This window comes from Carcharhinus amblyrhynchos, chromosome X (genome assembly GCF_965287045.1).
Source record: "Carcharhinus amblyrhynchos chromosome X, sCarAmb.v2.hapA, whole genome shotgun sequence".
Classification (NCBI taxonomy): domain Eukaryota; kingdom Metazoa; phylum Chordata; class Chondrichthyes; order Carcharhiniformes; family Carcharhinidae; genus Carcharhinus; species Carcharhinus amblyrhynchos.
Window position 1 is genome coordinate 16420087 of NC_137359.1, and position 23387 is coordinate 16443473.

Genomic DNA, 23387 nt, shown 5'->3' on the forward strand with positions numbered 1-23387 from the left:
CTGCCCTGATGGATGATAGACTGGCATCTTAATGTTGCCTTGTGAAAAGCAGGTTAGCAAGGTCTCAAGTTCTGGCCCCTCAAGCACGATGCTTTGTCAGCCAACCTGGACCCAGGGGTGGAGGATGAGGTGGGCCACAGTTCATTCTTCCAAGAGAAAAGGCCTCTTGGGTTAAGTGCAGCAAGGTTCCTGGCACCCAATGGTTCATCGACTTCGGGAGGTGAGTGAAGTCTGTCTGTATCGAGGGGAATTTGGCAAGGTTCAAAAGAAAAGTATTCGAAATAATGCCCTCTCTCAGTACCTCAGCAGAATGCCAGCCTTCATCCCACACTCACCACCATGAACAGTTTCAACACACAATCTTCGGACACAAAGCATGAGAGTGCATCCCAGTGTGCCACAGCTGACTTCAAATGGGGAACATTTTCGCTCAGAGCCCAGTCTGTCACTCAAACCAGCCTCCCATCCATTATCGACACTTCCCGCTGCCTGGAAAAGCAGCCAGTATAATTAAGGACCTCCACGCACCCCGGACATTCTCTCTTCCACCTTCTTCTGTCAGGGAAAAGATACAAAAGTCTGAGGTCACGTACTGACTGACTCAAGAACAGCTTCTTCCCTGCTGCTGTCAGACTTTTGAATGGACCTACCTTATATTAAGCTGATCTTTCTCTACACCCTATCTGTAACTGTAACACTATATTCTGCACCCTCTCCTTTCCTTCTCCCCTATGTACTCTATGAATGGTATGCTTTGTATAGTGTGCAAGAAACAATACTTATCACTGTATCCCAATACATGACAATAACAAATCAAATCAAATATTAAGTTGATCTTTCTCTACACCCTATCTGTGACTGTAACACTACATTCTGCACCCTCTCCTTTCCTTCTCCCCTATGCACTCTATGAATAGTATGCTTTGTCTTTGTAGCACGCAAGAAACAATACTTTTCACTGTATCACAATATATGTGATAATAATAAATCAAATCAAATATTAAGCTGATCTTTCTCTACACCGTAGCTATGACTGTAACACTACATTCTGCACTCTCTCCTTTCCTTCTCCCCATGTACTCTATGAATGGTATGCTTTGTCTGTATAGTGTGCAAGAAACAATACTTTTCACTGTATCCCAATACATCTGACAATAATAAATCGAATATTAAGCTGATCTTTCTCTACACCCTAGCTATGACTGTAACGCTACATTCTGCAGCTTCTCCATTCCTTCTCTATGAACGGTATGCTTTCCTGTATAGCATTCAAGAAACAATACTTTTCACTGTATCCCAACAAATGTGACAATAATAAATCAAATCAAATACTAAGCTGATCTTTCTCTACACCCTATCTGTAACTGTAACACTATATTCTGTACCCTCTCCTTTCCTTCTCTCCTCTGTACTCAATGAATGGTATGCTTTGTCTTATAGTGCACAAGAAACAATACTTTTCACTGTATACCAATACATACAAAGAACAAAGAAAATTACAGCACAGGAACAGGCCCTTCGGCCCTCAAGCCTGCACCGACCCTGCTGCCTGACTGAACTAAAACCCCCTACCCTTCCAGGGACCATAACCCTCTATTCCCATCCTATTCATGTACTTGTCAAGACGGCCCTTAAAAGTCACTACCGTATCTGCTTCCGCTACCTCCCCCAGCAAAGAGTTCCAGGCACCCACCACCCTCTGTGTAAAAAATTCTACCTCGTACATCTCCTTTAAACCTTGCCCCTCACACCTTAAACCTGTGCCCCCTAGTAATTAACTCTTCCACCCTGGGAAAAAGCTTCTGACTATCCACTCTGTCCATGCCTCTCATAGTCTTGTAGACTTCTATCAGGTCTCCCCTCAACCTCCGTCGCTCCAGTGAGAACAAACCAAGTTTCTCCAACCTCTCCTCATAGCTAATGCCCTCCATACCAGGCAACATCCTGATAAATCTTTTCTGTATCCTCTCCAAAGCCTCCACATCCTTCTGGTAGTGTGGCGACCAGAATTGAATATTATATTCTAAGTGCAGCCTAATTAAGATTCTATAAAACATCAACATGACTTGCCAGTTTTTAAACTCAGTGCCCCGGCCGATGAAGGCAAGCATGCCGTATGCCTTCTTGACTACCTTCTCCACCTGCGTTGCCACTTTCAGTGACCTGTGTACTTGTACACCCAGATCCCTCTGTCTATCAATACTCTCAAGGGTTCTGCCATTTACTGTATATTTCCTATCTGTATTAGACCGTCCAAAATGCATTACCTCACATTTGTCCGGATTAAACTCCATTTGCCATCTCTGTGCCCAAGTCGCCAACTGATCTATATCCTGCTGTATCCTCTGATGGTCCTCATCACTATCCGCAAATCCACCAACCTTTGTGTCGTCCGCAAACTTCCTAATCAATCCAGTTATATTGTCCTCCAAATCATTTGTATATATTACAAACAGCAAAGGACCCAGCACTGATCCCTGAGGAACACCACTTGTCACAGCCCTCCATTCAGAAACACACCCTTTCACTGCTACCCTCTTGTCTTCTTTGACCAAGCCAGTTTTGTATCCACCTTACCAGCTCACCTCTGATCTGGTGTGACTTCACCTTCTGCACCAGTCTGCCAAAAGGGACCTTGTCAAAGGCCTTATTGAACTCCATGTAGACAACATCCACTGCCCTACCCTCATCAATCATCTTCGTCAGTTCCTCGAAACATATGTGACAATAATAAATCAAATATTAAGCTTTCTCTACAGCCTATCTGTGACTGTAACACTATATTCTGCACTCTCATCTTTCCTTCTCCCCTATGTACTCTATGAACAGTATGTTTTGTCTGTATAGCTTGTTTGCGTATACTGAGGGAGAAGTTAGCATGGTCAATGCACCTAACCAGTATGTCTTTCGGACTGTGGGAAGAAACTGGAGCATTCGGAGGAAACCCATGCAGACATGGGGAGAACGTGCAGACTCCACACAGACAGTGACCTGAAACCAGAATTGAACCTATTCCCTGGAGCAGTGAGGCAGCAGTGCTAACTACTCTGCCACCTGGTATTTTTGCCTGTTTTTTTGCTTGATAACTCTGATGCAAGCCAGTGACTCCTTGAAGGTTTATTTAGAATAGACAGATGAATGTCTTTCTAAACTGGGGTAGTGAGATCCTAGTGGTTGGGTTGACTCAACAGTAACTTGGGTGTTACGAATGACACACTGCCACCAGCACATACAGAAATAGGTCAAATATCAAGTATCACCGTTCTATCCGTGTACAATATTATTAAACAGGGGAACGCTTTCCTGCTTTTAAAATCCAGGGTCACCGCCAACAAGCGATGTTACTGCGTACAGTTCTGGTCACCCTATTATAGAAAGGATATTACTAAACTAGAAAGTGTGCAGAAAAGATTTATATTGTCACATGTATTGGGATACAGTGAAAAATATTGTTTCTTGCGCGCTGTACAGACAAAGCATACCATTCATAGAGTACAGAGGGGAGAAGGAAAGGAGAGGGTGCAGAATGTAGTGTTACAGTCACAGATAGGGTGTAGAGAAAGATCAGCTTAATATTTGATTTGATTTATTATTGTCTCATGTATTGGGATACAGTGAAAAGTATTGTTTCTTGCGCTCTATACAGACAAAGCATACTGTTCATAGAGTACGTAGGGGAGAAAGAAAGAAGTGGGTGCAGAATGTAGTGTTACAGTCACAGATAGGGTGTAGAGAAAGTTCAACTTAATGCAAGGTAGGTCCATTCAAAAGTCTGACAGCAGCAGGGAAGAAGCTGTTCTTGAGTTGGTTGGTACGTGACCTCAGACTTTTGTATCTTTTTCCCGATGGAAGAAGGTGGAAGAGAGAATGTCCAGGGTGTGTGGGGTCCTTAATTACGCTGACTGCTTTTCCCAGGCAGCGGGAAGTGTAGACAGAGTCAATGGATGGGAGGCTGGTTTGCGTGATGGACTGGGATTTGTTCACAACCCTTTGTAGTTTCTTGTGGTCTTGGTCAGAGAGCAGGAGCCATACCGAGCTGTGATACAACCAGAAAGAAGGTTTTCTATGATCAAATATCGAGATTGGTGACAGTTGCAGTGGACATGCTTAACTCCCTTTGACTTCTGAGAAAGTAGAGACGTCAGCATGGGGGGGGACCAGGACAGGTTGATGATCTGGATACCTTAAAACTTGGAGCTCTCGACCATTTCTCCTCTACGCTTCCTGAAGTCGTTGACTTATCTCCTTCGTTTTGTTGACATTGAGAGAGAGATTATTGTCGCTGCACCAGTTCACCAGATTCTCTATCTCATTCCTGTCCTCTGTCTTGTCATTGTTTGAGATCCGACCCACTACAGTGATGTCATCAGCAAATCTGAAAACCGAATTGGAGGGGAATTTGGCCGCACAGTCAGAGGTGTATAAGGAGTATAGTAGGGGGCTGAAAACACAGCCTTGTGGGGCACCGGTGTTGAGGATGATTGTGGAGGAGGTGTTGTTGCCTATCCTCACTGACTGCAGTCTGTGGGTTAGGAAGTTCAGGATCCAGTCCCAGAGGGAGGTACCGAGGCCCAGGCCACGGAGTTTGGAGATGAGCTTCGTGGAAATAACAGCGTTGAAGGCTCTCACACACGCACACTCTCACGCACACACTTTTAAAACATCTTCAATTGCCAAGAAAAAATCCAGGACAAATTTGACATTGCCCTTTCGCCAGCTGACAGCTCACAGGAGGTGTCTCAAGCCCGTTCCCCGACATTCGCCATGACAGATTGACCAAAGGTTGGCAGGAGGCTGCAGCGGCTGGGTTCAGAGGGGGCAATCCTTTCAAATTTAGGGATATGATATGATCACACCTTATAAATATGAAACATGCTATATTGCCCCTTAGTGTCCAAAAATGTGTAGGTTAGGTGGATTGACCATGCTAAATTGCCCCTTAGTGTCCAAAGATGTGCAGGTTAGGGCGGATTGGCCGTGCTAAATTGTCCCTTAGTGTCCAAAAATGTGCTGGTTAGGTGGATTGGCCATGCTAAATTGTCCATTAGTGTCCAAAGATGTGTAGGTCAGGGTGGACTGGCCATGCTAATTTGTCCCTTAATGTCCAAAGATGTGTAGCTTAGGTGGATTGACCATGCTAAATTGCCCCTTAGTGTCCAAAGATGTGCAGGTTAGGGTGGATTGGCCATGCTAAATTGTCCCTTAGTGTCCAAAGATGTGCAGGTTAGGTGGATTGGCCATGCTAAATTGTCCCTTAGTGTCCAAAGATGTGCAGGTTAGGTGGATTGGCCATGCTAAATTGCCTCTTAGTGTCAAGGGGACTATGGGGTTACAGGAATAGGATGGAATTGGTGTCGGTGTGGACTTGATGGGCCAAATGGCCTCCTCTGTTCTGTCGGGATTCCATGATCTCAATTCTCCCTCAGTATAGACAAAATGGCGTCGGAGTGTGGCAACTAGGGGATTTTCACAGGAACTTCATTGCAGTGTTAATGTAAGCCGACTTGTGACTAATAAATAATCTTTTTTAAAGTAAAGGCAGTGGGAGCAGAGTGAATATTTTTAAGGCAGTGCGAGATAGATCCTTGATTAACATGGGGGTGAAAGGTTATTGGGGGGAATGTGGGGTTGAGGTTCCAATCAGATGAGATTATTGAATGGTATTGCAGGCTTGAGGGGCCGAATGGCCTACTTCTGGTCCCAGTGTGTGTTTTATTTTATTTATTAGTGTCACAAGTAGGCTTAGATTAACACTGCAATGAAGTTACTGTGAAAATTATGTGTCCTTACAGCAGGCACGCACGATCAAAGTGGCAGGAGAAGATCATGTTCTTAACTTTAAAAGGCATCTGTTAATCTGTTTTAGCTTTACACTTGTCAGTCACCTTTTCTCCTGGCATTCTCCGTATCGCATTTCCTAGATTTCATCCAGAACATTCCCTCTCAAATTTAGTTGCTTGATGAATGTTTGCATTTTGAAATGGAATCACAGAATCCCCACACTGCAGATGGAGGCCATTCGGCCCATTGGGACTACACCGACAGCAATCCCACCCAGGCCCTATTCCCATAACCCCAATGTGTTTACCCTGCTAATCTTCCTGACACTAAGGGGCAATTTAGCACGGCCAATCCCCCTAACCCACACATCTTTGGACACTAAGGGGCAATTTAGCATGGCCAGTCCACCTAACCTGCACATCTTTGGACACTAAGGGGCAATTTAGCATGGCCAATCCACCCTAACCTACACATCTTTGGACACTAAGGGGCAACTTAGCATGGCCAATTCACCTAACCCATGCACCTTTGGACTGTGGGAGAAAACCGGAGCACCCGGAGGAAACCCATGCAGACACGGGGAGAATGTGCGGACTCCACACAGACAGTGAGCCAAGCCGGGAATCGAACCCAGGTCCCTGGCACTGTGAGGCAGCAGTGCTAACCACTGTGCTACCGTGCCGCCCAAAGTTACATACCTGTGTGTCTGCACCAAGGTTTGACATACGGATATGCCCTTTTGGCTTTTTTTCAAACTTTTAACATGTTATATGGGTTGGAGTAACAAAATTCCGGCACAGTCACAATCCTAAACAAAAGTACCCCTGGCTACCTTCTATTGTTTCAACTGGTGTAGAATTTTATTAGTTGGTTGATTGCAAAGTTGCAAACACAATTATTACATTGTTCTCTCTCTCTTTTCCGTAACCAGAATTTGGGATGCTTTTCAAAGTGACTTAATGGCACGGTGCTCACTAACTGCTCCAATGCTAAGCTTAGACAGACTTATTTTAATCCCCAGTCTGCATTCAGTTACCTGATCTTAGCTGGGCGAGAGGAAACTGGGCTGTCAGAACTGGTCTCAACCGTCCAGAGAGAAAGAGGCAGAGCACTCACGCCAGGGCGACAGATCACTCTCATGAAATGAAATAAGGGACACTTTAATCCGGTGGGGCATTGGGCTTGAAGCTTATTTATGAGTGTCACAAGTAGGCTAACATTAACACTGCAGTAAAGTTACAGTGAAAATCCCCCTCATCGCCACATTGTTTGGATGAGGGAGTTGGGACAAGTGACACATGAGAGGGAGTGGGGGCTGACAGACCTTGAGACAATAATAAGCTTTAAAGTTGATTTATTCATGTCACAAGTAGGCTGACATTAACACTGCAATGAAGTTGCTGTGAAAATCCCCTCGTCACCACACTCCTGGTCGGGTGGGGGAGAATTTTAGCACGGCCGATTCACCTAACCAGCACATCTTTCGGACCGTGGGAGGAAACCCACGCAGACACGGGGAGAGTGTGCAGGCTCCGCACAGAGAGTGACCCAAGCAGGGAATCGAACCCGGGTCTCTGGTGCTGTGAGGCAGCAGTGCTAACCACTGTGCCACCCAGGGTGTGGGGGTTAAAAATCAGTGAGGATAATGTTGCGACTCCATCTCTGCTGGTGGACTTCATTGAAATTGGGTGCATTGGCCTGAACAGGAGTGTGGCGACTCGGGGAATTCCACAGTAACTTCATTGCAGTGTTAATGTCAGCCTTACTTGTGACTAGTAAAATAACTTTAACTCATCTGCAGTCCTACTCAAATCGTTCAAACCTGGATCGGTCTCTCATGGACTGCTCCAGAGCGGCGGGGCAAGAGGTGGGTGAACTGTCAACACAAGGCGATCCCCCTTAAAACACGGAGCAGGGGGGCTTGGTCACCTTTGGTTCCCACCGCTGCTGCTCCCTGCATGGGTGGGTGCCAGGTGAGGGCAGAATTGGGCAAACAGTACGAGGCCACCTCTGGCCGAATGGCCAGCAGTCTTCATCACTCGGACTTGCACCCAGCTACTTGGGTGAGATCTACAGGAGGTCAACCAGTCCCCAAGATACAGCGAACACAGCACGAATCACTGCCCTCAGGAGAAAGCAGGGCAAGCTAAAAATAAAATCTTTCTCTGAGCAGTCTCACAGCTGTTGTAGAAACCACCTCACTGAAGCTGCCATCCAAAGTTGTGACTGATGCACCACTTTTGATCTGAGCAGTTAAAACCCTACTCCACCAGCACTGCCTTTCCACAACTTTTAACAGCATAAAAGCTAACACTGGTTCCTATCCAATTTGCAGCCAGAGGGATTGGCACAGGGGCCAAGCCCCAACATTTGAATGCAAAAAAATGTTTGACAGTTTTGACACTCCCAGCAACCATCCCTTGCTGACCCTATCTCCCGTGCGGGTCATTAATATTACAAAACCCTACCCTCACGGGGACTCAGTCCAAAACACACTCGCCGGTAAAGCCACAACAGAAAGCACAATGCCCTTCTTCGAATGACAGCTCTTGCCTGTGCACGCATCTACAAAACACGAGCAAATGAAAGCACTTGTGTGATACACATAGCAGCACTTCAGATATGCCAAGAACACAGTGACTGCACAGTTGTAAAGTAAGCACGTTCACAGGAGATGGACACAAGTGTAAAACACATATCTTAGACAGTGTTCAGCACAACAGAGTAAAGTGTGAAACGCATCTTTAAAACATTCCTTACCAGAACAGAAGTCCCTTTGGACTGAAATTGTAAACTGGTAAATAAACTACCTCCAAATGTGAATTCATAATTGAGAGAAAAAAAGTTATCAGAAAGCAAATTATATTTGTAATACATACCTGATTGTAATATATGTCTAATAGGTTTGTTTTAAAGAATCCAGATCAAAATGATGCATAGAAATAGCTCTTTTTTAAACTCCCGCCCCAAAAAAAATTCCCAATGGATGATTGCAGTTACACAGCAATGCAGAGGTGAGCATCAAGTTGGAGACACCTGCAGACTTGCCGTGGGAGTGTTTTTTTTTCCAGGAACTTTTGCAGTCTCCCTCACTGACTGACAGTCTCCCCAGTTTCTGGGAATCTCTCCTTGTCAATATCACTTTGTAATAAAATGACAATTACGTCTGGGAGGGCGGGGCATTCAAGGGGGCGGCGGTGGGGAGGGAGCCAAACCAGCTTCTATTGGTCAAGCCCTTTGCCTGTGGGCGGTACCCGTCTGGGACAGGAGCCAATGGCTTGGTTGTGCCCAGTGGCTGACGTGCGTGGAGCTCCATTGACGCACAGGAGAGAGCTAAATATAGTGGCAAGGTGCTGGAATGTGGTGGGACAGACTAAGGGTGTCCCCCCCTCTCTCCGCCCACTCACCTGCAGCTATATTTAGACTCTGGGTTCGCCTTCTTTCATTATAAAGAAATGCAAACAACAGAGGGAGAGAAACACCATCACGCACGCACACACACAAGAACAAATGCCAATGATTTTTCTAAAAAAATATATTCATTCATGGGAATGTGGGCGTCTCTACCTCCAATCCTGAGGAAGTTTTTGTTTACTTTTCTTCACTATTGTCACACGTGGACTTAAATACTGCAATTAAGTTACTGTGAAAATCCCCCAGTCGCCAAACTTTTGTTCGGCTGCACTGAGGGACAATTTAGCATGGCCAATCCACCCAACCCGCACATCTTTGGACACTAAGGGACAAATTAGCATCGCCAATCCACCCTAACCTACACATCTTTGGACACTAAGGGACAAATTAGCATCGCCAATCCACCTAACCCGCACATCTTTGGACACTAAGAGACAATTTAGCATGGCCAATCCACCTAACCGACACATCTTTGGACACTAAGGGACAATTTAGCATGGCCAATCCACCTAACCTGCACATCTTTCGGCACTAAGGGGACAATTTAGCATGGCCAATCCACCAAAAACCTGCATATCTTTGGACACTAAGGGGCAATTTAACACGGCCAATCTACCTAACCTGCACATCTTAGGATCCATCTCAGTGGCCGTGAGATTGAAACCGGGCTTGTTCACTAACCGTGTCTCCATGAATAAGATTCAATATATTTAATCCACGCTGAATATTCCAGAACGAGTTATAGAAAATACTTCATCATTTCTATATTAATGGAATTGTCATCAACTCACAATGGTAAAAACAGAAGAAATATTGATACTTTGGACACAGAGGGAGCGCATGGCTCTCACACTCAATGTTGTGTGGAATCAGGACACACCTCACTTCACTCACCCTTGCTTTACGTACGAATCAATTCAGTCACACCGGCAGGAAAAAAGCTACACAGACGGGAATCAGCGGAATGGGGCAACGGTAAACACAATGTCTGCTGGGGGCCACACTCAGATGTAGCCTCCCAATGGGATAATGCCATCTTGAATTCTGGGAACATTGGACGTGATCTTACTGGTCACTCATGCCAGGCTCCCGATGCAGCGAGAGTGGAGAATTTGGCAGTCAGCCAAATCTCCGTTCACTGCAGCGGGATGGGAAAATCCTGCCAGAGTGAATGGTAAAAAGATTCTGGTCATTCACTCTGCTTCTCTCTTCACTGATGCCACCAGACCTGCTAGGTTTTTCCAGCACTTTCTACTTTTATTGCCCCTGGAGAAGGTGATGGTGAGTGACCATCTTGAACTGCTGCAGTCTATGTGGTGTAGGTACACCCACAGTGCTGTTAGGGAGGGAGTTCCAGGATTGTTATTGGACATCAGTCAGTCCATGTGGTGTAGGTACACCCACAGTGCTGTTAGGGAGGGAGTTCCAGGATTGTTATTGGACATCAGTCAGTCCGTGTGGTGTAGGTACACCCACAGTGCTGTTAGGGAGCGAGTTCCAGGATTGTTATTGGACATCAGTCAGTCTGTATGGTGTAGGTACACCCACAGTGCTGTTAGGGAGGGAGTTCCAGGATTGTTATTGGACGTCAGTCAGTCCATGTGGTGTAGGTACACCCACAGTGCTGTTAGGGAGGGAGTTCCAGGATTTTGACCCAGTGACAGTGAAGGAACGGCCGATATATTTCCAAGTCAGGATGGTGAGTGGCTTGGAGGGGAACTTGCAGGTGGTGGTGTTCCCAGGTATCTGCTGCCCTTGTCCTTCTAGATGGAAGTGGTGGTGGGTTTGGAAGGTGCTGTCTAAGGAGCCTTGGTGAGTTGCTGCAGTGCATCTTGTAGATGGTACACACGGCTGCTACTGAGCGTCGGTGGTGGAGGGAGTGAATATTTGTGGATGGGGGGCCAATCAAGCGGGGCTGCTTTGTCCTGGATGGTGTCAAGCTTCTTGAGTGTTGTTGGAGCTGCACCCATCCAGGCAAGTGATGCTCAGGCAAGACATGCTAAATTGTTCCTTAGTGTCCAAAGATGTGTAGGTTATGTGGATTGGCCATGCTAAATTGCCCCTTAGTTTCCAAAGATGTGCAGGTTATGTGGATTGGCCATGCTAATTTGCCCCTTAGTTTCCAAAGATGTGCAGGTTAGGTGGATTGGCCATGCTAAATTGCCCCTTAGTGTCCAAAGATGTGTAGGTTAGGTGGATTGGCCATGCTAAATTGCCCCTTAGTGTCCAAAGATGTGTAGGTTAGGGTGGATTGGCCATGCTAAATTGCCCCTTAGTGTCAGGGGAATTAGTAGGGTAAATATATGAAGTTATGGGCAAAGGGACTGGGTGGGATTGTTGTTGGTGCAGGCGTGATGGGCCGAATGGTCTCCTTTTACACCGTTGGGATTCTATGATTCTATCCTTCCTAAAATGTGTCACCCAGAGCAGCACACGACACTCCAGCTGATGTTGTGTTTTATACAAGTTCAGCATAACCTCTTGTGCTCTCTGCCCCTATTTATAAAGCCTGGGGTACTGTATGCTTTATTAATCATGCTCTCCATCTGCACTGCTACCTTCAATGCATATACACACTCAGATCTCTCTGCTCCTGCACTCCCTTTAGGATTGTACCTTATATTGTCTCTCCAGGTTCTTCCTGGCAAAATGAATGGTGTGGAACTTCTCCGCATTAAATTCCACCTGCCACTTGTCCACTGATGGAATCATGGACAGGCAGAGAAGATGGGGAGGGTAGGTTTGTAATCCACATTGAAATCAGAAACATTCGCTTCTGGAGAGTAGACTTTCCATTGCAGCCTCCATTGCGATCCCTTCAACTCTGAGTGTGTTCTATTTGTTGTATAATGAATCTTTCCCTATGCTCTTGCCATACTCCAGCTCACATTCCAACTATAGTTTGGATGATTGCAGCAAATAATGTTCCAAGTGAGCTTCAACAGATGACCAATACATTTGCAGAATTTGCTTTGGTTCAGGTCAGAAACTCCATAGTGTTTTATGGAGCCCTCCCAGATCATAAATTTTTGCATCTTGAATTTTGTTAGGATAAGCATGATATGTTCCACTTCAGGTATGATTCAAAAGACCCACAAGGGAGCTTTTACCAAACAATGTTTATTTAAGACTATAGTTTACATGTGTAGAAAGAAAATTAGCAAGGACTTTTATCAATTACAAACAAGGAACAAAACATAATGTATAATCCTTAACAAAGATATCAATGTGTTCCAATCAAACAAAAACCCTTGCTGGAGACAAAACCCTTTAAACAGGTCCAATTCAGCAAACACTACTGCTCATGTGACATTGGAAATTGAGTCCTTTGGTTGAAGTCTGCAGTTCTCTGGATTCACTCTGAACAGTTTGAAGATAAGACAACTTTCCCAAAGCACCAGAGAGACTCTGGTCCAGCCCCCAATAACAGGCAGACAAGAGAATTTCAAAAGAAAAGGGAGAGAGGGAAAATATTTCTTTTTGCTGTCCCTTCTAAAACTAAAAACTCAAACCTGCAGCTCCAAAAAAAAACTGTCCGCAAACACATGTGGCAGCATGGTGGCACAGTGGTGAGCACTGCTGCCTCACAGCAGCAGGGACCCAGGTTGAATCCCCGGATCACTGTCTGTGTGGAGTCTGCACATTCTCCCCGTGTCTGTGTGGGTTTCCTTCAGGTGCTCCGGTTTCCTCCCGCAGTCCAAAGATGCGCAGGTCCGGTGGATTGGCCCTAAATTGCCCCTTAGTATCAGTGGTTCTAGCAGGGTAAATGGGGATCGGGCCTGAGTGAGATTGTGGTCGGTGCAGACTCAATGGGCCAAATGGCCTCCTTCTGCACTGGATGGATTCTGGGATTCTATAATTCATCCTCATAACAATGCAGGATGGTAAAACTAATCCCAGAGTAAACAAACAGCCCGATTTAAGCCACTTAAGTAGCAATAAAAGGACATTTCCAGTCAAGCTGGCAACACTGAAGCTGTGAGCTACAGAAATCATGTTGTTAAAACATAACTTTCTTGAAGGTACACTAATGCCATACGTTACACATTCGTGGAATTAATAACTGCAGTATAATGTGGATAAATGTGAGGTTATCCACTTTGGTAGCAATAATAGGAAGACAGATTATTACCTGAATGGGTGTAAATTGAGAGGTGGATACGCAGTCAGACCTTGGAGTCCTCGTGCATCAGTTGTTGAGAGTAAGCGCGCAGGTACAGCAGGCAATAAAGAAGGCAAATGGTATGTTGGCCGTCATAGCGAGAGGATTTGAGTATCAGGATAGTTTTGCTGCAATTGTACAGGGGGTTGGTGAGGCCACACCTGGAGTATTGTGTGCCGTTTTGGTGTCCTTATCTGAGGAAGGATGTCCTTGCTATAGAGGGAGCACAGCGAAGGTTTACCAGGCTGGTTGCTGGGATGGCAGCTCTGTCATATGAGGAGAGACTAAGTCGGTTAGGATTATATTCACTGGAGTTTAGAAGAGTAAGAGGGGATCTGATAGAAACTTATAAAATTCTAACAGGATTAGACAGGGTAGATTCAGAAAGAATGTTCCCGATGGTGGGGGGAGTCCAGAACTAGGGGTTATAGTTTGAGGATAAGGGGTAAACCTTTTAGGACTGAGGTGAGGAGAAATTTCTTCACCCAGAGGGTGGGGAATGTGTGGAATTCAGTCCCACAGAAAGTAGTTGTGTGATTTCAAGAAGAAATTAGATATCGCTCTTGGGGCTAAAGGGATCGAGGGATATGGGGGGAAGGGGAATATTGAGTTCGATGATTAGCCATGAACATAATGAATGGTGGAACAGGCTCAAAGGGCCAAATGGCCTTCTTCTGCTTTGAGTTTCTACGTTTCATCAGGAAAGGTCACTGGAATATTCCACGGCCATCACCATTCCCCATGAACCAGCACCAAGCAACCGATTAATGGCAAAAGCAACAGATATGAGAAGAGACTTCACCAGCGGTGGTCATGTAGCTCGCACCAATGCAGAGCAGGTATGAATGAGATGGGCTGAGCTGGCCCCTCCTGTGCTATAATAGACATCAGGTCTATAGCAACAGAAAAAGGCCCTTCGACCCATACTCCATAAGAGCCTCCTCCCACCGTCCTTGATCTGTGCTCACCAGCATGTTCGTCATACATTTATCAAACTTCTCTTTAAAGCTCATCAAATAAAAACATAGAATCATAGGATCCCTACAGTCCAGAAGGCCATTCTGCCCATCGAGTGTGCACTGGCAATCCCACCTAGCCCCTTTTCCTGTAACCCTACGTATTTACCCTGCTAGTCCCCCTGACACCAAGGATCAATTTACCATGGCCAATCCACCTAATCTGCACATCTTTGAATAGTGGGAGGAAACTGGAGCATCCAGAGGAAACCCACGCAGACACAGGGAGAACGTGCATACTCTGCACAGACAGTGACCCAAAGCCGAAATTGAACCTGGGTCCCTGGCACTGTGAAGTAGCAGTGCTAACCACTGTGCCACCCTTATCTGGAATTGAAGGTTGGGCTCAGTGATGGTAAGCATCGATTGTTGTAATAACCCATCAGGATTAGGGAAGGAAATCTGCCGCCCTTACCCAGTCTGGCCTACATGTGACTCCAGAGCAATGCAGTTGGCTCTCAACTGCCCTCTGAAATGTTGACTTCATGGGCAATTAGGGATGGGCATCAAGTGTTAACGATGCACACATCCCATGGAATAATTTTTTTAGAAAAATTGCATGGTAAATTGACCTTTTTACAAGTATTTCACTCTCCTGTCGCAAAGCATCACACACTCACTCTGCCACGCTGCAATGGTGCAGTACCCCGCTTCACCAACAAGTTAACACACATGTGGCTGAGACAGTCCGTGGGGAATCAGTTACATGCACGGCAGTATGTCCCTATCATGGGTGACAGGCTATTTAAAAGAAACATCAAAGCAGCGTCATGCCTCATCAACCACAAGCGTTACGAGCAAGGGTAGATTAGAAGTCCCCAGATCACGTGTCATGTTATTTTAAGTATCAAATTTGATTCAGTTCTCAAGGTGACTGCATGTTACATGCTTACCATGCCTGTTATTGGAGCAGGGGTATAGAGTTCAGCATCCAGGCGGGAAAGCAAGTGCTTTCGTCAGGCCTCAACTTCCATTGTTTCGCAAAAGAATGTACTTTAATCATCAGCGATGACTCAACTCACACCACATTGTGGACAACAGATGCAGATCTTTAAACGTATGACAGTGTTCAACTGGGTAACCGTAGGATTGTTTCAACTTGTCGGGGAGACCAGCGGCTATTAATATAAGATTGTCACTCATAAATCCAATGGGGAATTCAGGAGAAACCTCCTCACCCAGGGGGTGGTGCGAATGTAGATCTCATTAGTACAGGCAGTCGTTGAGGTGAACGGTGCACAGAAAGGCGGCATGGCGGCACAGTGGTTCACACTGCTGCTTCACAGCACCAGGCATCCGGGTTCAATTCCTGGCCTCAGGTCACTGCCTGTGCGGAATCAGCACGTTCTCCCCATATCTGCATGGGTTTCCTCTGGGTGCTCCGGTTTCCTCCCGCAGTCCGAAGAGGTGCAGATTAGCTGGATTGGCCATGCTAAATTGTCCCTTAGTGTCCAAAGATGTGTAGGTTAGGGTGGATCGGCCATGCTAAATTGTCCCTTAGTGTCCAAAGATGTGCAGGTTAGGTGGATTGGCCATGCTAAATTGTCCCTTAGTGTCCAAAGATGTGTGGGTTAGGTGGATTAGCCATGCTAAATTGACCCTTAGTGTCCAAAGATGTGCAGGTTAGGGTGATTAGCCATGCTAAATTGCCCCTTAGTGTCCAAAGATGTGCAGGTTAGGGTGGATTAGCCATGCTAAATTGCCCCTTAGTGTCCAAAGATGTGCAGGTTAGGGTGGATTGGCCATGCTAAATTGCCCCTTAGTGTCCAAAGATGTGCAGGTTAGGGTGGATTGGCCATGCTAAATTGTCCCTTAGTGTCCAAAGATGTGCAGGTTAGGGTGGATTGGGCATGTTAAATTGTCCCGTAGTGTCCTCATAGCCCAAGCAAAATTTTCCTTTTTAAACATTTATCTAATTCTCTTTCAAAAGTTCCTTCCAAATCTGCTTCCACTGCCCTTTGAGCCACACCTACCAGATCACAACTCGCTGTATCAGAAACGATTCTCCTCATCTGTCCCTTTGATTCTTGTACCATGACTCAAGAACAGCTTCCTCCCTGTTGGCATCAGACTTTTGAATGTACCTACCATATTTTAAGTTGATCTTTCTCTACACCCTAGCTATGACTGTAACACTACATTCTGCACCCTCTCCTTTCCTTCTCTATGAACGGTATGCTTTGTTTGTATAGCGTGCAAGAAACAATACTTTTCACTGTATCCCAATACATGTGACAATAATAAATCAAATCAAATATTAAGCTGATCTTTCTCTAAACCCTAGCTGTGAGTGTAACACTACATTCTGTACTCCCTCCTTTCCTTATCCCCCTCTGTACTCTATGAACGGAATGTTTTGTCTGTATAGTGCGCAAGGAACAAGACTTTTCACTGTATCCCAATATATGTGACAATAATAAATCAAATCAAATATTAAGCTGATCTTTCTCTTCACCCTAGCTATGACTGTAACACTGTATTTTACACCCTCTCCTTTCCTTCTCCCCTATGTACTCGATGAACGGTATGCTTTATCTGTACAGTGCGCAAGAAACTTTCCCTCCTATGTACTCTATGAATGGAATGCTTTGTCTGTATAGCGTGCAAGAAATAATACTTTTCATTGCATCCCAATGCATTTGGCAATAATAAATCAAGTCAAATATTAAGTTGATCTTTCTCTACACCCTAGCTGTGACTGTAACACTACATTCTGCAGCCTCTCCTTTCCTTTCCTCCTATGTACTCTATGAATGGTATGCTTTGTATAGCGCGCAAGAAACAATACTTTTCGCTGTATCCCAATATATGTGACAATAATAAATCAAATCAAATATTAAGTTGATCTTTCTCTACATCCTATCTGTGACTGTAACACTACATTCTGCACCCTCTCCTTTCCTTCCCTCCTATGCACTCTGTGAACAGTATACTTTGTCTGTATAGTGTGCAAGAAACAATACTTTTCACTGTATCCCAATACATGTGACAATAATAAATCAAATCAAATCAGAAATCAATTTTGTCTATTGGTTGCTGGTTTACCTGCCAATGGAAATAGTTTCTCCTCATTTACTCTCATCAGAATCCCTCCCAATTTGGATTGTGTAAGTTTACAAGCGATGATCTGTCCGGGCTTTTGTTCTTCCAGTTTTACACACAGTATCTTCCCTTCATTAGAATGTGCTGGCAAGTGTCCAAGGAGCACAGGATTAGAGTGAGAGGGAGCCAGCACATCTGTGTAATAGACAAGGGCTGAAGAAATTGCAACCACCTGCAACAGAAGTGCCGAGGGGATGATCCGCCTCGGTCTCTTCTGGAGGTCTTCAGCCTCACAGATACAAGTCCTCAGCCAATTTGGTTCACTCCACGTGACACCAAGCAACTGATAACGCAAAGGTTATGGGTAATAGGTGGCCCTAGCCAAGCTCTTTCAGTACAGTGGGATCAACCCACCAGTGTGGAAAATTACGACCGTACGACATAGAAGCAGAATGAGACCACTCGGCCCATCATGTCTGTTCCGTCATTCAATTGTGGCTGATATTTTTCACATCCCCGTTCTCCTGCCTTTTCCCCCTAATCCTTGATCCCCTCATTAATCAAGAATCGATCTCATTGCCCAGGTATTTCCCGAAGAAGGCAAATTCAAACTGGCCACTTACTGCCTCATCAGTCTACTCTCAATCATCAGTAAAGTGAGAGTACTATCAGGCAGCATACATAAGAACATAAGAAATAGGAGCAGGAGAAGGCCATCTAGCCCCTCGAGCCTGCCCCGCCATTCAATAAGATCATGGCTGATCTGTCGTGGCTCAGTTCCACATTGCCGCCCTCTCCCCATAACCCTTAATCCCCTTGCCTATCAAAAACCTATCAACCCGCGTCTTAAAAATATTGAGCGAGGCAGCCTCCACCACTTCAACGGGCAGAGAATTCCAGAGATTCACCACCCTTTGAGTGAAGAAGTTCCTCCTCAACTCCGTTCTAAACCGCCCCCCCTTTTTCCTGAGGCCGTGCCCTCTAGTCCTACTGTCCTTTCTGAGCGGGAAGAGCCTCTCCACCTCTATCCTATCCAACCCATTCATCATCTTATATGTCTCAATGAGATCTCCCCTCATTCTTCTAAACTCTAACGAGTACAAGCCTAGTTTATTCAGCCTCTCCTCATAGTTCAACCCCCTCAACTCCGGAATCAGCCTAGTAAACCTCCTCTGCGCTCCCTCCAAGGCCAAAATATCCTTGCATAAGTGCGGCGACCAAAACTGCACACAGTACTCCAGCTGTGGCCTCACCAGTGCCCTATACAGCTGCAGCAAGACCTCCCTACTTTTATATTCAATCCCCCTCGCTATGAAGGCCAGCATCCCATTCGCCTTCCTGACCACCTGCTGCACCTGCAGGCTGGGTTTTTGCGACTCATGCACAAGGACCCCGAGGTCCCTCTGCACCGTCGCATGCTGCAGTTTTTCGCCACGTAAGTAATAGTCCTTCCTACCATTATTCCTACCAAAGTGGACAACCTCACATTTGCCAACATTAAATTCCATTTGCCAGTTCCTGGCCCATTCGCCCAGCCTATCTAGATCCTTCTGCAGACTCTCCACACCCTCCGCACAATTTGCCGTTCCACCAATCTTGGTGTCATCAGCAAATTTCGACACCATACACTCGGTTCCCTCCTCCAGATCATCTATATAAATGGTGAATAGCTGAGGCCCCAGCACCGACCCCTGGGGCACTCCACTAGTCACCAACCGCCAATCCGAATAGCACCCATTGACCCCCACTCTCTGCCTCCTATTTGACAGCCAATCCTCTATCCATGCTAACACCCTACCCCCAACTCCATGCCCCCTGACCTTCTGCAATAACCTCTTGTGAGGCACCTTGTCAAACGCCTTCTGAAAATCAAGAAGGACCACATCCACCGGCTTTCCTCTATCCACCGCCCTAGACACATCCTCATAGAACTCCAATAAATTCGTCAGACACAACTTCCCCTTAACGAAACAGTGCTGCGTCTGCTCTACCAAACAATTCTCCTCAAGATGCCTCACTATTTTCTCCTTGATCACGAATTCTAACATTTTTCCTACAACAGACGTTAAACTAACCGGCCTATAGTTCCCCGCCTTTTGCCTGCCACCCTTCTTAAACAACGGCGTAACATTAGCCGTTTTCCAATCTTCCGGCACTTCCCCGGAATCCAGCGACGTTTGGAAAATAATCACCAAGGCATCCACTATCACCTCCGCCATTTCTTTCAGAACCCTTGGATGCATTCCATCCGGTCCTGGGGACTTGTCCACAATCAGTCCCTCCAGCCTGTCGAGCACCGCCTCTCTAGTAACAATAATATCATTCAGGCCCTCCACTCCTACCATCTTTCCATCGCTAACACCCGGCAAATTACTCACGTCCTACTCCGTGAAGACCGAAACAAAAAAGTTATTCAGGACCTCAGCCATTTCCCCATCCCCTACCACTAAGTCCCCCCTCTCATACTCTAAGGGTCCAACGTTCACCCTAGCCAGCCTCTTCCTTTTTATGTATTTATAAAAACTCTTGCTATCCTTTTTTATATTAAGTGCTAGCCCAGCTTCATAGTTTATCCTACCCTTCTTTATCAATTTCTTTGTCATTCTTTGTTGACATTTAAACCTCTCCCAATCCTCTTCTCGCCCACTACTCTTAGCTACTCTAAACGCATCCGCTTTTAATTTAACACTTTCCTTCACCTCCTTCGTTATCCACGGCTGATCACCTCTCCTCCTCCGATCCTTTTTAACCATCGGAATAAATTTCTGCTGAGCACCAAGAAAGATCTCCTTAAAGATCTTCCACTGTCCCTCAGCAGACCTACCTTCCAACGTACTCCCCCAATCAACATTCGCCAATTCCTCTCTCATCCTATCATACTCCCCTCTGTTCAAACAAAGGACACATGTCCGGGAGCCAACTTTCTCCTCTTCCATCTGCATCAGAAACTCCACCATACAATGATCACTCTTCCCAAGAGGATCCTTCACCACAAGGTCCCTAATTCTACCCGCCTCATTACATACCACCAGATCCAAGATAGCTCGCTCCCTCGTCGGCTCCAACACACACTGTTCAAGGAAACTATCCCGGCAGCATTCCAAGAACTCCTCCTCGAGCCCACCGCGTCCAACATGGGTCGACCAATCAATATGTAGATTGAAATCCCCCATAATTATCGCCGTACCATTCCTGCACGCTGCATTTATTTGCGCGTTAACAGCCCGCCCCACCTCCAGATCATTATTCGGGGGCCTATAAACGACACCCACCAGCGTCTTCCTCCCTTTGCTGTTCCTAATCTCCACCCACAACAATTCCACTTTCTGCTCTTTGGTTCCTATATCACCCCTTACTACCACCCTGATGCTATCCTTAATCAGCAGAGCTACGCCCCCACCTTTTACCTCCTTCCTAAGCACTCAGCAATAACCTGCTCGCTGACGTTCAGACTGAGTCCTGCCAATGTTGATGAGCTCCTCAAACTCCTTCCCTAACAGCACTGTGGGTGCACCTACACCATATGGACTGACTGATGTCCAATAACAATCCTGGAACTCCCTCTCTAACAGCACTGTGGGTGTACCTACACCACACAGACTGACTGATGTCCAATAACAATCCTGGAACTCCTTCCCTAACAGCACTGTGGGCGTACCTACACCACATGGACTGCAGTTTCAAGATGGCGGCTCACTGCCACGTCATGAGGAATTAGGGCTGGGTATTGAATGCTGGCCTTGCCAACAATGCCCAAAAAGCAGCTTGTTTTAGAAATGAATCATTATTTCATAGCCTCGATTCACATGGATAAATACACTGAAGATGTTCAAACAAATAAAGGAAATAATCCAATTACTAAGGAAGGAAAGACTCTCGTCAGAATAAGACTTTCTTCCCAAACTCTTCTCTCATTTGTTTCCCGACTCAGGGATACTGAGAGGCCACACTGCACTGACTGAAGCATCATTTTAACACAATGCTGAGGGAGTGCTGCCCTGACACAGGCACTGTGTTTCTTCTGAGACCCTGAATGAAGCTCCAACTACCCTCTCACCTCGACATGGATCAGAGATTCACAGAATCCCTATAGTGCAGAGGAGGCCATTCAGCCCATCAAGTCTGCACCCACAAGCCCACACTGTCCACGTAACCCCATAGTAACCCTGGCACTAAGGGGCAATTTAGCATGGCCAATCCCCCTAACCTGCACATCTTTGGACACTAAGGGGAAATTTAGCATGGCCAATCCACCTAACCTACACATCTTTGGACACTAAGGGGTAATTTAGCATGGCCAATCCACCTAACCTGCACATCTTTGAATACTAAGGGGCAATTAAGCATGGCCAATCTACCTAACCTGCACATCTTTGGACACCAAGGGACAACTTAGCATGGCCAATCCATCTAACCTGCACATATTTGGACACTAAGGGGCAAATTAGCATGGCCAATCCACGTAACCTACACATCTTTGGACACAAAACAGCAATTTAGCATGGCCAACCCACCTAATCCGCACATCTTTGGGCACTAAGGGACAATTTAGCATGGCCAATCCACCTAACCTACACATCTTTGGACACTAAGGGGCAATTTAGCATGGCCAATCCACGTAACCTACACATCTTTGGACACTAAACAGCAATTTAGCATGGCCAATCCATCTAATCCCCACATCTTTGGGCACTAAGGGACAATTTAGCATGGCCAATCCACCTAACCTAAACATCTTTGGATATTAAAGGGCAATTTAGCATGGCCAATCCACTTATCTGCACATCTTTGGACTGTGGGAGGAAACCGGAGCGCTCAGAGGAAACCCACGCAGACGCAGGGAGAACGTGCAGACTCCACACTGAGAGTGACTCGAGGCCAGAATTGAACCTGGGATCCCTGGCGCTGTGAGGCAGCAGTGCTAACCACTGGTACTATTTTGAAGAAACGCAGGGGAGCTCTCCCCAGTGCTTAATGCTCATCCTTTGTTCAACATCATGGGAAATAGATGCTCTGAGTGTGATGACATTGCTGTTTGCGGGAGCTTGCTGTGTCCGAGCCAAGTTGCTGCACAGCATCAGGGGTGACGCCTGACTGGCTATCGCAATGTTTGGGTCGCCCGATGCCAAGGTTCTATATAAATGCAGGTCCTTGTTACGAACACAACACTTGTGACACTATTGTGACACACTTGCTCTGGTGAATGTATCCAAGGCACGTCAATGGTTCATGCAGACGTTAACCAAGCTATTGTGTTTTACCTGTGTTTCCTGTTTTCAACACTGACATTCAACACCTTGACAAAACAAACTAATCAACCTCCCTGCAAATAATGGCGCAGATGCGGAAAAGGAAGATTTTGCTTTGATTTCCTTTTCACATTGAATGAACAAATGTGGACTATATATTCTCAATTTCTTCAGCAGCGAGGCTGTTGATTTGATTTATTGTTGTCACATGTATTGGGATACAGTGAAAAGTATTGTTTCTTGCGCACTATACAGACAAAGCATACCGTTCACAGAGTACATAGGGGAGAAGGAAAGGAGAGAGTGCAGAATGTAGTGTTACAGTCACAGATATGGGGTAGAGAAAGATCAGCTTAATATTTTATTTGACTTGTCATTGTCACATGTACTGGAATACAATGAAAAGTATTGTTTCTTGCACGATACACAGACAAAGCATACCGTTCATAGAGAAGGAAAGGAGAGGGTGCAGAATGTAGTGTTACAGCATAGCTAGGGTGTAGAGAAAGATCAGCTTAATATTTGATTTGATTTATTATTGTCACTTATATTGGGATGCAGTGAAAAGTGTTGTTTCTTGCACGCTATACAGACAAAGCATACCATTCATAGAGTACATAGGGGAGAAGGAAAGGCGAGGGTGCAGAATACAGTGTTACAGTTACAGATAGGATGTAGAGAAAGATCAACTTAATATTTGATTTATTATTATCACATGTATTG

The 23387-nt window shown here is 45.7% G+C and overlaps 1 protein-coding gene across 3 annotated transcripts in view; it reads right to left on the reverse strand.

Annotated features, from left to right (window-relative positions):
* LOC145361936 (nuclear receptor subfamily 4 group A member 1-like) overlaps nt 1-8893 on the reverse strand; it is a 58166-nt gene extending 49273 nt beyond the window's left edge. For 2 of the 3 annotated variants that reach the window (XM_080217921.1, XM_080217922.1), the window contains exon 1: nt 8661-8893. The gene's annotated coding sequence lies outside the window, so the exon portion shown is untranslated. Of the gene's footprint in view, nt 1-8249; nt 8272-8660 lie in introns of those variants that run through there. The other variant, XM_080217923.1, reaches the window with a different exon arrangement.
* Nucleotides 8894-23387: the final 14494 nt, after the last annotated feature.